Raw genomic sequence first — 6,384 nt, 5'->3', positions numbered from 1 at the left:
AGTTCAGTTGAGAGTCCTTACCTCATTAAATAAAGTGAAGAGTGATGGAGAAAGACAGCCAACATTAACAGTGAGCCTTCACACACACACACACACACACACACACACACACACACACACACACACACACACACACATGCAGCCCCCTCTGCCCCCCACAGCATGCAAGCAAGCAAGCAACTGTATGCACATCACTTACACATGCACACTAAGGGGGAAAAAACAGTCTAAAAAGCTGGGCGTGGTAACACTTGCCTATAATCCCTCTACACAGAAACTCATAATGCTTTAAGCCAGTTTTCAACATTTTCATTGGGCCTCATTTGTAGCTCTTTGGCTTGCATGTGGTCTGTGGTCCACAGGATAGACATGCCAGGAAGGTTGTCTATGCCTTGTTCGTGAATATATAGGCTTTTAGCCTGTTATTCTTTAAATAAAAAGCCTGGACCACCAACCCAGACTCAAAACCTTCGACCTACAATTTGTTCTATTTACAAGATGTGCTGTGGCAAGGTGACGCAGAAATTGGGGGAGTGGTCAAGCAATGACTGGTCCAGCTTCAGACCCATACCATGAGAGGGAGCCCACCCCTGCCACTGACTGGAAGGGCAGGGAACCAGAGACTGGAAAGCCCAGAGACCTAGGATAGAACCAAACTCGACCAGCAAAAATAACAAAACCAAAAATGAAACAAAACACAAAAATCCAATCAAAACAACAACAGCAAAACCAGTCAATAAAATGATTCCTAATGATATTCTGCTGTGTTGTAGACAGGCGCCTAGCACAGTGGTCACCAGAGAGGCTCCACCCAGCAGCTGATGGGAACAGATGCAGGGACCCACAGCCCAACATTAGGCAGAGCTGGGAGAATCCTGTGCAAGAAGGGAAGGAAGGATTGTAGGAGCCAGAGGGGTCAAGGACACCACAAGAAAACCCACAGAGTCAACCAACCTGGGCTCATAGGGGCTCACAGAGGCTGAGCCATATATGTTAGGATTCTGCTATAGTCTGCCTACCTGTGATGTCACTGCTTACCTGAAGGGGGCGTGGCCCTTCCCTGGGTCATAGAAAAGACACCCTCCACGTGGCGCTCTATTTCTCTCTCTACCTCTATCTACTTTTCTCTCAACCTCTCTAGCGCTCTCTAGCTCTCTAACTCCTCTCTACCTTTCACTACTTCTCTCTCTCTCTCCCTCTCTCTCTCTCTACCCCCCCCCCCTTCCACGTGTGCCTCCAGAGACAGTTCCTGTACCTCCCTATTAAACCTCTTAAGTGGATCTGTTGCGTGGTGTGATTCCATCCCTCTGTACAGCTCCGCCGTTCACCTCTAACCTCTGCTGTCCACTTTTTACAATATATGTTACAGTTGTATAGCTTGGTCTTCTTGTAAGACTCCTAATGGGGGTGGGGGATGGGGGCTACCTCTGACTCTGTTGCCTGCTTGTGGAACCTTTGTCCTCCCACTGGGTTGCATTATCCAGCCTTAATAAGAGGGGAGGTGCCTAGTTTTATTGCAATTTGATATGGTATGTTTGGTTGATATCCATGGGAGGCCTGCACTCTTCTGAAGAAAACTGGAGGAGTGGATGGGGAAGGGGGTGGGGGTGGGGAGGGGCTCAGAGCAGAGGAGGAAGGGGGGAAATTCCAGTCAGGATGTAATATGTGTGAGAAAAAAATATTAAATTACTATTTGAAAAATAAGCCTTAAGACATAACATTTATTTTTTTCTATTTGTTATCTCTTGTTATTTGTTAGCTCACTAACAGACATTTTCTTCTATTATTGGGATAAATATTAAACTCTGCTTTTGAGGAAAAGTAGATTTTTCTCATTATGTCTGATTGTTTTCTTCAGAACTTGGAGATTTTGGGGGAGAAAGAGTATAAACTAAATTTAGAAGCTGGCATGGTGGCTCATACCTGTAATCCTAGCACTCAGGAGATGGAGGCAGGAGGTCATGAGTTCAAGGCCAGCCAGGGGCTGCAGAGTGAGACCCTCTACGGATAAAATTAGGTAAGTGTTTAGAAGAAGCCACAAAGCTACTGGGACCTGAAGATTGCATCTGGTCTTTAGTGAGTTGCAGTCTTTGAACTTTGGCCCCTGTGTGCCTACCTCACAGGACAGGCACAAAGAGTAAGTAGGATGGTGTGTGCTAACCAGTCAGTGCGCGGCCTGGACCGGGACTACTGACCATTAACCAATCTTGCTATTGATAACAGTTTAATGACTGTAGTGACAAAAGGCATATCAAAGGTTTCTGTTTTTTCATTCTTTTTTTTTTTTTTTTTTGGAGACACACACACACACACACACAGAGAGAGAGAGAGAGAGAGAGAGAGACACAGAGACAGGGACAGAGACAGAGACAGAGAGACAGAGAGAGAGACACACACACACACAGAGAGAGAGAGAGAGACAGAGACAGAGACAGAGACAGAGACAGAGACAGAGACAGAGACAGAGACAGAGACAGAGACAGACTACATAGCCCAGGAGCAAGCTTTAGGTGATGCTCCGCCATTAGCCACCATACCTGCTTATGGTTTCTGATTTTAAAGGATGGTTTTTTTCACTATGCATATTTCTGTATTTACAGTGATAAAATATTTCCCTCAATGGCTTCAAGACCGATTTCTGTATTCTCTTTTTTGGGGGGCTATTGTTTGGGTCTAGCAATAACCCACAACCCACTAAAATTATATTGGTCTATTTTTAACTTTGCACTGCAGTATAACACAGAGAGAAAACCTGCTGCCACAGCATTGTCACTTATCACACAGCAAACACACCCACAGCAGCACCTACACCTTGACACAATTTCTATGTACTCTGGCCTGGTGACCTCCCAAGGGATTGCTGGCTTTGTTTATTGCTGAACCTTGTGGTATATGGGGTATATTCTTCTGTGTCAACCTCTTTTTATTCTTTTTGAGATTCATTCGCTCGTTAGCCAACACACACAGGATCCACACCTCCCTCATGCTTCTCTCAACAAAACATCATCATATTTATGAGCGGCTTTTCATGGAGGCCTCAATAAAGCTGTTGGTTGCCATGTGGAGAAGGAGCAGGGTTCTTGTTTTTGCTTTTGTTTTACCCCCGGAATCAGGGAACAATGTAGCTGTAAGAAACAGTCTGTCTGAAGACTCAGAGGATGAGTGGAGCTCAGGGCTCTTGAGGACACTGGCCATAGTCAGGTTTCTGGAGTAGATAGCCCATGCTCGGTCCACTTGTTTTCAGAATGGTCACACCCTAGATGTGCCCTGTATTCTTCTATGAACATAGAATACACAAGTAACAATGTCATCACTTGCCTAAGTGACTATCCTCTTACATGCAGGAGGTTTTTGTTCTAAGTATGAATGTATGTGTGTATATGTGTTTTCTAATGTGTGTGTGCCTGTGCTGTTACATGTTCACAAAGAGTGTGCTTGCATGTGTGTGCAGGCAAATGTAGAGGCCCCCGGTGGACACTGGGAGCCTTCCTCCATCACTCCCCACGTACTCACTGAGGCAGGGTCTCTCAGTTGAAGTTGGAGCTGGCCAATGCAGCCATTCTGCTCGTCAGCTGACTCCGGGGATCCCCCTGTCTTCTAAGCACCCAGATTACAAGTGGACTGCTGTGTCTATCCAGCATTTATGAGGGGTCTGGGGATCTGGACTGTGGTCCTCACACTTGTGGGGTTAAGTGCTTAGCCACCAGCTATCGCCTCAGATCATGGGGTTTCCAAGTCTGAAACTTGTTGGGCTTGTGCATATGTGTGTGTGTGTGTGTATATATATATATATACTGCAAGGTTGTGTTTCAGCACCTGCCTATGCCTATTTTTCCCGTTGTCAGCATTGGTTGATGACTGCTTTAAAGTCTTATCAATTTAATGTTGAAAAGGTTATTTATGTTGCTTTATTTAATTCTTCCCCATGAAAATATTGCATTTTTATGTTTATTAACCCTTTGGTTGGTGGAAGTAATTTTTATTCTTCTGGCACAACTGTTGTCTGGGAGGCTTACAGCTTTCTCCTGCTAACCTAGGCCTAGTCCAGGAAGCTTCCAGCCTCTGTACAATCTAACCTAGGCCTAGAATGTTTTCAGCCTCTGAGAATTACTGCTTAATAAGCTCACCCTTTCTTGTTCTTTTCGAGCTCTGGGCTGGCTGGCTGTTCAGCTGTTCTGGCTCAAACTGTTCTTCCAGCTGATTTATTTAATCTGGCTTCTCTCTTGGCCTAGAATTGCTCTGCTTGGCCTCAGACTAACTCAGCAATCTGCTCTAATCTTCTGGCTTCTTCTCATTTTCTGATTCGTTCAGTCTTCACCTGAGTTCTCTATCTGTAAACCATCTCTCTATTACTGTCCTGGTAAAACTGCCTCCTCTCTCTGTAAAACTGACTCTTACATAACTTCCCTTTCCTCTCTCTTCTCATGAGAGTTGGGCGTATCCTATTCTGTTAAATCTTCTCTGATTCATCGCTTTTTCTGCCACTCAATTAGACATCACTTTCAGACATGGGTGCTTCTTCTACAAACTGTGTACTTTTGTTTGGGATTAAAGGCATGTACCACCACACATGGACCTAAGCCTTTCTTGACCTGATACTTGCTCTATACGAGGCTGGCCTTGAGCTCAGATCTGTTTGCTTCTCTCTCCTAGATTAAAGGCATGTTTGTATTCCAGCCAGATCACACAGACCTAGAAGGTCTTTGGATGTGATCTCTTGCCAGAGCAGCCATGTTCTGAATTAACATTTCTCTACATTCATTTCTCTTTTCCCTATCTTTTTTCCTATGCTAACGACTGAACCTTGCCAGGTCTTGAATCACTGAGCTATTACTTCAAGCCCTGAGCTCTTTGTATAAATTATCTAATATGGCTAGCAGGACTCAGGAAAAATAAGAATGAAAAAGGAGAAACGGGAGCTTTGTGATCATTTATATAATGTGAGACAAGGTGGCACTTAGATTAGTCCCTCAGCAAATGGCTGCCATGGGTTAGGCCCTCAGCAAATGGCTGCCATGGGTTAGGCCCTCAGCAAATGGCTGCCATGGGTTAGGCCCTCAGCAAATGGCTCCCTTTTTTTTTTTTTTTGCTTTACTGTTGTTGGAAAGATGAAGGAGATGATAGGCATATGGGCCCCTGTCACTATGTCTTAGTGACCTGCTGTCTGTCCAGCAGCTAACTGGCTGTAAGGAGTTCTGAAATAGCCAACATGTCTGGTTATCGATGGCTCAGCTAACCATAGGTTATTGTGACATGGGTCCTGGTAGCCTCTAGTACAAAGAAGGTTGTTCAGGTTCGAACACAAGCTGAAAATTGAGGCTGAAAACAGGATTCATTTTCTGCAGTCAGGTTGCCCAGGCTCCAAGCCACCACACAGGCTGGATTACCACAGAGCTCTTCCACAGACACGCAGCCCAGGTTTTAGAACACAGATATTCACCCTAGTTTCTGGGATTTTCCAGAGTACGGATGTCAGAACAGGCCTGGAACTAGCATGTGTCACATCATAAATGGAGACCAGCTTCCAGAACAGATCCTGTCTCCAGCGAAGGGGGTGGGAGTCCCATGAGGAATGTTTTTTCCCCCCAGGGGCCCAAGGCTAAAAAGCCATACGTGGTTCCTAAAGAGGCTGTGCAGCTTTCATGGCTCACTCAGCACCTAGCCTCAAGATTATCTAGTAGTTCTAATCATTAAGTAGGCAACGCCAAAAGTCTTAGTAAGTATGTGCTGAGAGTTTACTTAGCCACTGTGGGGGGAAAATGTATGTACATTGAAAAACTACACACGTGTTGAAAAATTAATTCATATAAACTCTACATATATATAATTATATTGGAAACATTTCCACTAATATTTTATTATTTATTATGTAACTAGGACCAAGAAATTAATTTGCATTCTAAAGTAGCATTTCTTGCATGTGTATGTGGGTGGTGTATGTGCATTGTGTGGGCACACCTATGTCTAGGTATGTGCATGTATATACGCATGTGAAGGCAAACGATTGATTTTCTGAACCTTTCTCGACTGTGCTCCATGCTGGGTCTCTTGCTCAATAGTGCTCAGGGCTGGGACTTGAACTTAGATCCTCTGGAGAGCAACAGGTATGCTTAGCCACCAAGCCACTTCTCCGTCCCTGGACATTTGGATTTTAATCATGACGACAGCTTCATGAAGATAGAAGATCCACCGCCATGCAAAGGCAGGGTAGGCGCGCACCACCATTCATAGGATTTCTATAAAAATAATTTTAACTCCTGTGTTTGAGCTGGAGCTGTGTCAAGCAAGTCTTGCAGCAGCTTCTGAGAGACGCTGAGCAAGCATCGCTGTATTTTCTCTGGAAACCTAAACTGCTCACAGCCCTTCTGTGAACTTGCACGAGCT

Source organism: Acomys minous (assembly GCF_964271855.1).
Source record: "Acomys minous genome assembly, chromosome: 2".
NCBI classification, from domain to species: domain Eukaryota; kingdom Metazoa; phylum Chordata; class Mammalia; order Rodentia; family Muridae; genus Acomys; species Acomys minous.
This window is presented reverse-complemented; position numbering follows the sequence as displayed.